At 39.7% G+C, this 11,677-nt stretch overlaps 1 pseudogene; it reads left to right on the forward strand.

The window, feature by feature from the left end:
- The first annotated feature begins 7,481 nt into the window (after positions 1-7,481).
- LOC116633626 lies at positions 7,482-9,732 on the forward strand (annotated as a pseudogene).
- The last annotated feature ends 1,945 nt before the right edge of the window (positions 9,733-11,677 follow it).

An 11,677-nucleotide genomic window follows, 5' to 3' on the forward strand; every position in this document is an offset into this window, starting at 1 on the left:
CTAAGCTCCCACACAGGAAGTAGGGTTATGGGAATATTTTCACAGCTTGCCGTTGGCCTTTCAAGAATTGAGGGTTGAAGGTTGCCACAATCATTTGCTTTTCATATTCTGCTTTTTTCATGAAGTGAATAATGCAAGAGTCTGGAAACTAACACTGAGGTGGGGGTTTTGCCTAGAGATGTGTTTAGATTAGTTACCAAGCTTCCCAGCTTGTGGTCATTGAAGGTCACTTGGTTGATAGCTAAAATTTCAATTGGAACCTTGTCATATAATCAGGATTTAAAGCCCAGCTGAGACTTTGTCTTTCCTGTGAAAGGGGAGGTTGTTTTATGATTAGCTTCAGAATGTTAAATTAGGTGTTGGCAATTATGAGCCATTTTTGTAGTTTAAATTGCACTATGGAAACACCTGTCCAGAATAGCAAAGGAAGGCATGCTTAAAAAAAAAAAAAAAGTATGATTCTATTATGCATGGATAGTCCTGCTTTTATTATCAAACCCTAGAAGGCACACTTAACCACTTTTGGGAAAGAATACTTTTTGTATTCTTTAACAGTGATTCTCAAGAACAAGAACCTTATTAAAGATATCTTTTGTATGTGGCAGAGGGAAATGATTTACATAAAGAGCCCATTTCTAAAATAACTGAAATGTTTTCCAATTTATTTTCAATAACGTTTTTTTTTCCCTTCCAGTAGTCCTTACGTTCTTAGAAAAAGTCTGTTGATGACCCATGAAACTGTGTCCTAAAATGGGCAAGGTTTAACAAATTCTCCTTTATAGCTATAACAAATTATTATAAAGGAGACTCAATACCTTTGAAGAAGAGAATTGAACAAAAAGGTGATTGAGAGGATAGGAAAGAAACTCTGAAAAAATTTCAAAATCACTACAGTTCTTCTGGTCAAAATAATACACCAATTTTTATCCCATCATAAACTGGGATAGGGGCTTGGCACAGACAAAAAGTAGTGATTTTATATATCATAATATAGTAAACCACCTTCATGCTTTGCAATATTGCCGCATGGAGTCATACTGAAACATTCAAACAAAACTTTTGAACATTATCAAGACCAGATAATACATGATAATATTTCCTACAGGATTAGAAAGTCTATAATAGTACTTTCCCCTAAAAATTCCAGATAGTTGATATTTGCTTGGATTAAAACATAGTAAGTCATTCATATATATATGAATTCATATATACGTGTGTGTGTGTGTGTGTGTGTGTATGTATGTGTATGTGTGATATGGACATGTAGATGTCTATCCCTGGCTAAGATGAAATAACAAGGACTGAATTCACTCTCCTACCCAAAACAACCAAAGGAGAAGAAGAAGGGGACAAAATATTTGAATTGACAATGGTTTCTAAGACCCTGGACATCAGGAAACAAAGGAAGTGATCCTGGAGAGGTGAGCCCCACAATAGGCCCTAGCATGCTGCTTTGGGAGAGTTCTCAGGCTGCAGAATAGGGGAGGGGACCCAGGAGGAACCTGGCAGAGGGATAAAGTCTGGAGGGACCAAGGCAGCCCAAGTTCACTAGCCATAGGACCAGAGAGGATAGAGATGTATCAAGAAAAAAAACAGAAGTCTGCAGAGGGTTCCTCTAAAGTTGCATTCAGCATAGTATTGATCAGCACAGGCATGCGAGGAAGCTACCTGAGGCTGGGAAAAATCATCTAGAATGGCGTCTGGTGCTCACATGGGGCCTGGATTGGCACATCTCCCCATCAGCCATACTGGGAAACCTCATAATTCACAGGGTACTGGGTAGCTCATAGAACACTTTCCTCACTAGTGGGGAATAATTAGTCCTAGTAAACATTATTCTGGTTCCACCTAACGATTCTTAAAAGCAAGACCTGACAAAGTCAAGCCACTTCCAAGGAACTGAAATATGCCCCAGCACAAAACTCAAGAACATTTATAGGAATACAAAAATAACCAGTATCATATAAGATAAAATCCAAAATGTCTGCAACCAATCAAAGATGATTAGCACAGAAAGAAGCAGGAAAATACAATCCATAATGAATTGAATTGAACTGACCCAGAACTGATAAAGATGTTAGAATTAACTTACACAGGTATTTAAACAATTAGGATTGTATTCCATAGTTCAAAACGTTAAGTGAGGGCAAAAAAATATTTTAAAAAGACCCAAAGTGAATGTCTAGAGATGTTCTCTAGAAAACTACAATGTGTGAGATGAAAAATACACTGGTTGGTTTTACTGCAGATTAGATGCTACAGAAGAAAAGACTAGTGAACTTGGAGACACAGCAATAGAAACTATTCAAAATGAAGCAGAGAGAGACAAAAAAAGCCTGGGAAAAAAGTGAACAGAGCATCATCACGTTGTGGCACAATTTATCAATTGGTGAATTTTAAATATATGCAATTTATTTTATGTCAGCTATACTTCAGTAAAGCATTAAAAATATGAAATATCAGTACCCTGAGGAATTTATAAATCAAGAGAGATTTATAAGCAATGTAATACATAGCAGCATAGACTAGTATCACCCTCACAAACACCAATTTAAATTAGCAGTTTGGAGTAATAAATTTATTCACTCAGAACAATTGTTACTAATAAAACTAAAAAGTATTTTTTCCATACAGAGAACATTTTTAGCATCTTATACTTTTTTAATACCTTAAACTTCTCTGCATATGATAACAAATCTAATGTTACTGAAATCACATTTGGAATAACCTCTTTTAACCTTTACAGAGTACATTATCCCAATTCACTTTTTCAACATACAATTAATTTTTTTAGAGATAAAACTTTTGAGTTGATTTAATTGCCAAAATAACTACCTAGGAAATGGAAATAACCTTCAATTATGAACTAGGATCAAAGAGAGCTTTTTCATTTTTCACATTGTTTCATGAAATGACTTTCAATCCACCCATCACCTTTTAAGTAACTTTGACATAACATTTTATTTTTCATCACTGATAAAATACTTTCCCTTGAATACAGTTTAATGAGACAAACCCTTTGGCCAATTCTAACACAAATAGATTTATGTTTGGGGGGAAAGTGTGACCAGGTGGTAAAACAAAGCTCTCTGGTCTTGATCTTGTTTGAAAGTTTTCAGTTTTATTTGAGTGCTTCCTTCTGACTCCATTTGGCAACATTGCCAGGTGTGAAGGTGGATTCCTAAAGCAAATTTATAAATCAGTGACAAAGGAACATCTCCTAGCATTGATTCATTGATAATGCATGTGTTTCTTACAGGATTAGAAAGCCAAATATATCTCATTCTTAACCCATTCTCAGAAAGCCTTGCTTAATTGTTCCCTGAATAAATTAGTTCTTTTTCTTTTCTTTTTTTTTAAGATTTTATTTATTTATTTGATGGAGAGAGAGAGAGCATGAGCAGTGGGGAGGGGCAGAGGGAGCGGGAGAAGCAGGATTCCTGCTGAGCAGAGAGCTTGATGTGGGGCTCAATCCCAGGACCCTAGGATCATGACCTGAGCCGAAGACAGATGCTTAACTGACAGAGCCACCCAGGTGCCCCAATTACTTCTGATGGGAGATGAAAGAGGAAAGTGGATCGAGAGCGTAGAAGCCGTGGACTATCAGTTAAAGGTACCCATCTCTGAGAAATGTTTTTGGAAGCCTAAACAGTCTTATTTTACCACATCTCCTCCATTCTAAGATTTCATCAACTCAACAATACACCATCAATTTAAATACAACTTTCACATTTACGCATCCATATAGATGGTAAAATGCATCCCAATTTCAGAAACATTTGAGTCCTTAAATCAAGGAAATGTACTACTTTATCATAAACAATCAGAAATTTAAAATTTTATTATACTTCAAACAAATATATATGAAAAAGCACATTAACAACAATTAAATGACAATTGTTAGTAAGAAATTGATTTTGATTCAATTCATCCTTATGGATGAGTTTAATGAAACTTCCAAACCTATTTTTATTGCCCATCTGAATATTTTTTACTTTCAGCTTTTTCCATACATTTAGAAATTTTAGGGACATGGTGAAACAGAAGGAATAAGTTTCTGTGGCCAGGAGAAGTATGGTTATTATTTGGTAGCTTATATTTTCAATTTACTTTTAAATAATTGTTTACTGAAATTTGCTTCTATCTGGTATCTAATTACCCCTCAAGCATTTAGCTGAGGGTTCATCTTAAACTGCAGGTTAAAATCTCAGATTGCAGAGGGAAACTACAGGGTGATCTGTTGAGAAAAATAAAAGAGATAATAAGACTTAAGATACCTCAAAAGTAGAAATAAAGTATAGGGGCACCTGGGTGGCTCAGATGGTTAAGTGCCTGCCTTTGGCTCAGGTCATGATCCCAGAGTCACAGGATCGAGCCCCGCATCAGGCTCCCTGCTCAGTGGGGAGCCTGCTTCTCCCTTTCCTTCTCCTGCTCCCCCTGCTGTGCTCTCTCACTCTCTCTGTCAAATAAATAAATAAATTCTTTAAAAAAAGAAAGAAAGAAAGAAAAAGAAAGTATATAAATTGATACCTCTTTCATTAAATCTGCTTTCAATCAACAATCACCTAATCGATAATTATTTGCCAGAACTTAACATATGCAAAATATCTCATTACACTTTAATCAAAGATAGAAACACAACAGAGCACCCGATGACTCAAAAATTCAATATGAATGCATTGAACACAAATATTGGAAGTTATTTCCTTACTTAGATAAATGATGTCAATCTCATTGGCTCTGCGGCTAGTATCTAGAAAGTAAAAACATTTTAAGCCTAGAGGAGTGAAATGGGGATGTGGGGCTCCCAGGGGCACATGGAAAAGATTGAATCTATAAAGAAGGAGGTTTTGCCTCCATCTGCTAATGTATCTTAGATATGACTCATTCAATAGTCAAATGGTGGCCTAGAGTGTGACATAAAACTGAGGGAAAATACTGTCACCCCCCACTATTCATTTTCAGTGTCAAGTGTGCCTGTTCTGCCTGTTTTCTCTGTTCATTAAAAGTTCTGTTCATTTCCTTCTCTTCTGTTTTCTTGCTTGGCTCCCATCAATGCTTCACTTCACACTAATTGTAATTCCTATCAACTTCCTTCAAAGTAGCTTGTGCATGTAATCTAGGAGCGAGCTCCTAAATCTTTAATGCTTGCACTGATTTTAAGTTTTCCATTGGTTTACTGTAAGAGAACATACCAGGATTTCAAAAATTGTGGAGGATCTCTACTATTGGTCTTGAGTTCGAAGGACATGGGTTCCCCTAGTACCTGTTAATTTTTCTTCTCTGTTTGAAACATTTCTTCCAGGTTAGTGTATACAAAATTCTCTATTTGTGTGCATTTTTATGGGAAGAAGTTTCATAGCTTGCATCAGGCCCTTATTGATTTTTTTGCCACCCAAAAGGATGAAAAACATGGGTTTAGATACTTTACACACTCAACTAACATTTATTAAGACTGTAATATTTGCCACATATTCTGCTAAATATTGGGGATCAGAAATGAGTAATAGGTCCTTTCCTGAAGGAATGTATTGGGTCAGACAGACACAGACCGCCACAGTAGGGTGCAGCAAATTTTGTGATAAAAGTAGCTGAGGGGCGCCTGCGTGGTACAGTTAAGAATCTGACTCTTGGTTTGGGCTTAGGTCTGATCTCAGGGTCATGAGATCAAGTCCCGTATCTGGCTCCCTGCTCAGCTCAGAGTCTGCTAGAGTTTCTCTCTCCCTCTTCCTCTGCCCCTCCCCCCTTCATGTTCTCTCTTTCTCTCTCTCTCTCACTGAAATAAATAAATAAATCTTTTTTTTAAAAAAAGTAGCTGAATGCTCTTTATGCAAGGGGGAGGGAGAAACTGAGGCTAGGGGAAGATAGGAAAGAGTTCATTCAAATTGGGACATTGTTCCTGGGTCTTAAAGCCCAAGGAGAAGATGAGTTATTACTGCTCCATCTCCTGGCTCATTGGTGGATTAACTACCCACAGCTGTTGGCGGTTTAAAGCCCAGTGATCCTAGTCTGTCACCAGGACTTTAAAAGAATGTAGCCTAAACTTTAACTGGTTTCAGAGATTCTACTGACTGATCTCTCTCAAAGTGTCTTTCCCATATCTTAGTATTTTTGAGTTTCCCATGATAATGTTCTGCATGCATTTTGAAATGACTCTGCAGGGGCATTCATCTCAGACCTGCTCATTTTGTCCCAGTGCTCTTGCTCTGCTGCTAATGACATTCAGGAAGTCTCTGTTCTGTTGAGCACACTGGCCTGTCAGTGAACACAGCACTTCCTCTATTTGGGACCAAGGAGTCAAGGTCCTATACATCCCCTCACTTGTTAGGGGGACTAAGCATGGCCACAAGTGGCCAGGAGACTTTGCTACCTTCCAGAAGATGGTTTGCAATATAATGATTTATGACCATTATATTTATAATGGTAATCTGGTGACCAAAAAATATATTTCTCAGGTATATTTGGTCTTCAGCCACAGTTACTGAAAACATTTCAGAGTCATAAAGGTGAAATGGGGGTCTTGTTACAAATGAAGGTGACTTTCAGACCCCACCCAAGGTGGGGGGCTAGTTGTGAGGAGTACTAACTATATGATTAGAGGGTTGGAACTTTCCATCATCCCCAACCCCCCAACCCCCCGGGAGGAAAGAAGAGTTAGAAGTTGAATCAGTCAATGACTAATGACTTAGTCAATCCTGACTATATAATGAAGCCTCCATAAATACCCAAGAGTTCAGTTTTTTGGTCTTTTTTTTTTTTTTTCATTTTCTTTTTCGGAGAGCTTCCACTCTTGGGGTTCCCAAGCTCCAGAAGATAGAAGACCTTTTGTTCAGGACCTCATCTTGTGTATTTTTTCACCTGGCTGTTGATTTGTATTCTGTATCCTATCCTTTAATAAACTGGTAAACTTGTTTCCCTGAGTTCTGTGAACGACTCTGGCAAATTAATGGAACCTAAGGAGGAAGTCACTGGAACATCCAATCTGTAGCCAGTTGGTCAGAAGCACAAGTAACAGCCTGGGGCTTGTGACTGGCATTTGATGTGGGGAGAGGGGGTGGTCTTGTAGGACTGAACTTTTAACCTGTGAAATCTGATGCTATGTCTGAGTAGATAGTGTCAGAATTGACTTAAATTCTTGGACATCATTTCTAGCGTCCAAGAATTGCTTGGTATCTTGTGTGTGGGAAGCACCCCCTCCCCAACACACACATACCTCCTTACACATACTGGAGTCCAGGAACCTTAAAAGATACTTGTTCCAAAAGCTGCCATTTCTCTTTCTGCTACTCCTGCTGCCGACAGCGGAAAGGACGAGCTCTGTGATTATTAGCTCCTTTTCTGCTTCTCTGTAACCAGGTATACTGGAGATTATTTGTGTTCCTCCATGTTTCTGTTGCCAGTTCTATATGTACATCCACAGCTCTGCTTTCTACTCCTAACCACCTGCACCTGCAGCTTTCTCAGACAACTGTTCTTTGGTTATGGCAGCAGAACTGGAAGTATCTGGAATTTACAAGTCCTCAGTGCTACCACTTTCATCCAGCATGCAGCCAATGACTGGTTGCTGCTGTAAGTAGACATAATTCCAGATCCCTTGCCTCCAGGAAGGACAGTGTCTGAGGTGCATTTACCCACAGGATCAAGTCCAGGCTTGCACTTCACTTGAAATCATACCTTTCTTTGCTCAGCTTTTCCTGTTCACAAATCCTGCTTTTCCTGTGTCCTTTCCAGTTTCTCCCCAATAAACCACATTCACCCAAATCCTCTCACACTAGGATGCCTAGTGTTAGGGCATGGCCTTGCCCCAGGACACCAACAAAATAATCTCAAAAAAGTCAGCTCTTAGTATTTCTCAAGATCTGGGATATACAGTCTTATACATGGTTGTGAAACTTGTTTCAGAGTTTGAGCTAAGGTGAAGGGAAGAAGCTAATTACACAAATACAGCAGAAGGAAAGATTATGGTAAGAATTTCCGTATGGCTGGAGAATAGTATACAGTAGAAGATGAGAGCCCAGATACTGATGGGCTTTACACCCCACTTGAGTTTGACCTTAATCCTGTAGACACCAGGGATATTTAAATGGGGTAATGATATGAGGCAAAAAAAAAATTTTTTTTTAAGACAAAGTTCTAATGGACTGAAGGGAATGACATGGGGAGAGGCCTGGATATACAGATTGGGAAATCAGCTGCATATGGAAACACCGTTTGGAATATAAGATACAATTTGGGATAAAGATGGGATTCTAAAGAAAATAAATGGGTGTCAAGGAGAGTACCCCTTACATTGAGGAAACAAACCCTACAATGCAATGGGTGGGGCAAAGGGAAAGGAAGAAGGCCAGTACCTCAATAGAAACCAAGAGACAATAGTACCTAGAATCCATGGGAGACATAATATCAAGCATCAGCTTCTACAGAAAAAAAATCCAGTAATGTGAGAACAAAATGTGATTTGGCCATTAGAAGGTCATTTGTGGCTAGAGAGAGAACAATCTCAGTAGGGTAATGAGAGAGGAAGCCAGATTGTAGAAATAAGATAAAACATTTTTGAGGGTGAGGGAGACTTGAACACATCAATATACTCTGGAGGAAGGACTCAGGGAAAAAAAGAAAAAGAAAAAGAAATGTAGAATGTCTACAAAAAGATGACCAAGATCCTAGAGTATGGGGAAGAACGTCAGAGAGAGAGGGCAAAGGGGTACCTTGCTCTGAGACAGGAGGGAAGATGGATAAGGATGGATTCCATGGTCAGGCCAGGGTGCCAGGGAGAAAGGGGAGCTGTTTGTAACAGTCACTCTTTTGTTTGAAGAATCAAGCAGAGACAACTGCTAGGGGTCAGAGAGATGCAAATGGAATGAGCAGTATGAAGAGGGATGTAAAAAATCTGCACAATAACAACAAGAAATATAAAAGAACTGTAACCAGATACAAGAGAAATAATTACCCAGTGGTCTGGAGGGCCCGCCGGCTTAGAGTAAAGGTGTGGTTGTACTCTTCAGCCCCATTTCCATGAATGTCAATGTTCAGCACCAAGGACAACTAGTAAAGAGAAAGAATGATTATAAAGAAAAAGAATGGGTAGATTAATCTTTGGTTGCATATTGCCATGGGGGTGGTTGGGGTGGATTATGCCTAAAAAAAAGACAAAATAAGAAAGAAATTGAGGGTGCTGGTAAAAGGGCATTTAAGTGATTAAACCACAGTGTTTAGGTTGAGTCGAAAAGGAATTGATAACAAAAGGAAGTTGTCAGAGTCACCTTGAGCCAGGCAAGCTCCAGGGTGGGAGCAGGGGCAGTGGGGTGGTGGGAGTGCAGACCCAGAAGGTGCAGGTCACCAGGGCTCCACTCACGCCTCCAGCTCTGATCCGCCATCGTACCAGGGATCTAATGAGGCCTGTGTCTGCCGCCCTCTTGAGTAGACCAGAGATCCCACCTAAACAGCCACCCTACAGGTGCTCCCCACTCCAGGGGGCCCAAAACCCGGACCAGTGTTGTCTCCTGGGACATTGACACAGCAGCCAAGTTTATTGGTGCTGGGGCTCCCACAGTTGGTGTGGCTGGTTCAGGGCCTGGCATTGGAACAGTGTTTGGCAGCTTGATCGTTGGCTCTGCCTGGAACCCATCTCTCAAGCAGCAGCTCTTCTACGCCATCCTGGGCTTTGCCCTGTCTGAGGCCATGGGGCCCTTCTGTTTGATGGGGGCCTTCCTCATCCTCTTCGCCATGTAAGGCTCCAGGGTAGTCACTTACCCATCCCCGCTGCCTCGACTTCAGGCTGTGCCTGGTGTTAGAGTGTACTAAGACTTCCCATTAAACACAAGCTTTCTCTTAAAAAGAAGAAAAAAGAAGAAAAAACGAAATGGTCAGATCTGGGAACCAGGAGGACATTTCAGGCAAGAAGAAAAGAATAAAGAAAGCTCCAGAAGCAGGATAAGCCTTCATAAAGTGTAATGAGAGTGAAGAGAGGCCCCTTGAAAGCAGAGAATGTGTGCTGGGGATTGGAGGTGGACAGCTGGTGGACTTTGAAAGCCCAGTGGAGCTTAGAAGCTAACTGCACGCACACGGGGGAGTACAACCAAGTTAATCTTTGAAAAAGATGAGAATGTGAGGCTTAATAGAAGGTGAGACATAGAGAATGTTGGCGAGAAGCAGCAAAGATGATACCCATATTCCTGGCCTCTTGCCCTGAAAACTAGAAGGATAAAAACATCCTTGACAAAGTGGAATACGTAAGCAAGAAAACAGGTCTAAGTAAAGAGGGAGAAGGATTTAATGTTAGATACGATGAAACATTTAAGTAGAAATATACTCTAGGCTACTGGAAATACACATCTTAAAATATAAGCTGAAATAATATTGCGGTCAGGCCTGGGGTGTTCTGGTTTTAGATCTCAGCAACCACTGGTATTACGTATGAACCCGCTGTCACTAAAAGAAACTCCCCCATACCATCAAGTTTTCCCCAATAATTTCCAAGTCAAAATTTGTGCGGTGCTCATCTGGAATAATTTTTTTTTAAAGCTAGCATGTAGATACAGAGAGCACTAAATCACAGGTGGAGTTCAGTAGAGTTATTCTTGCAAAATAATTTGATCTCAAAATTGATAAACCCAGAATCACGCTTTTTGGAGCTGGAGAACGATTCACATACCTAGGGTGGTGGGAGGATGAGAGTGTGGAGCAGGAGAACAGGGCCTTGCCAGGCTTAGGAAATTCATCAAGTACCAGCATAAATCACAGTCCACCTCGGCCTGGGGGAGTTACGATAATTCTGTCTATGGATGAGCATATTAGTTTTAACCATTAGCATACTTAAAACCTAAGACAATGAAAATGACTTAAGAAAAAGTATATATCCGAAGGGGCTGATGGAGTTAATCCTCCTTCAGAAACCTGGATTTTATTTTTCTTTTTAAAGCAAGATCATGCTCATCATATTGCAAAATAACTTATTCATCATAAGTACATATGTATTAGTAATTTATGGCTTACAAATATTGTCTCTGGGGCTCTTTTCTTATCCATAGTGCTGTGTAAATTGCCTTTATTAAGCCAAGTCCATGAGATGTTATCTTCTAATTCTGAGGTTAATGCAAGAAACATGTAGGTTTGCCCCCTTGATCCTGTTAAACAATATTTCCTTCTTTCTATCTCAAATTTTATTTTCTTTTCCTACATGAGTATCATCATTTCGGCACAGCCCACTTTTATATTTCATAAGAGTAAAAGAAGACTGTTTTTTTCAGATGAGAATAAGACACGAGTTTAGCACACTGTTCAATCTTGCATTGTTCCTGCTGTTCAAAGTGCGTGTGTGATATCTTGTCCCAAAGGACATGCAGTGGTTATCCAACGTGGTAGGTGTAATTTATCAGCCCCCCCTCCACCAAGTATTTGAAAAAACAATTCTATCCACAGTCCAATAAAATCCCTATTCATCACCAAGGGTGTATCCATCCCGCCAGTGACTGACCAAGCACAGGTGGTGTTCGCTAGGACTTAGAAATGAAATGCTTTCCCCAGAGTGAACAGCTTCTTACAAAAATATTCAGGGTACAGTGTGTTCCTGGCATGTAGCACCTGTTACCCACTCGTTTAAATGTCTCATGAAGGGGACAGAGAAAAAATAGTTTCTCCCTGTCTCTGGGAACATACATAAATTTAGCATATAATT

Source organism: Phoca vitulina, unplaced genomic scaffold (genome assembly GCF_004348235.1).
Source record: "Phoca vitulina isolate PV1807 unplaced genomic scaffold, GSC_HSeal_1.0 scaffold8, whole genome shotgun sequence".
In the NCBI taxonomy this organism is placed as follows: domain Eukaryota; kingdom Metazoa; phylum Chordata; class Mammalia; order Carnivora; family Phocidae; genus Phoca; species Phoca vitulina.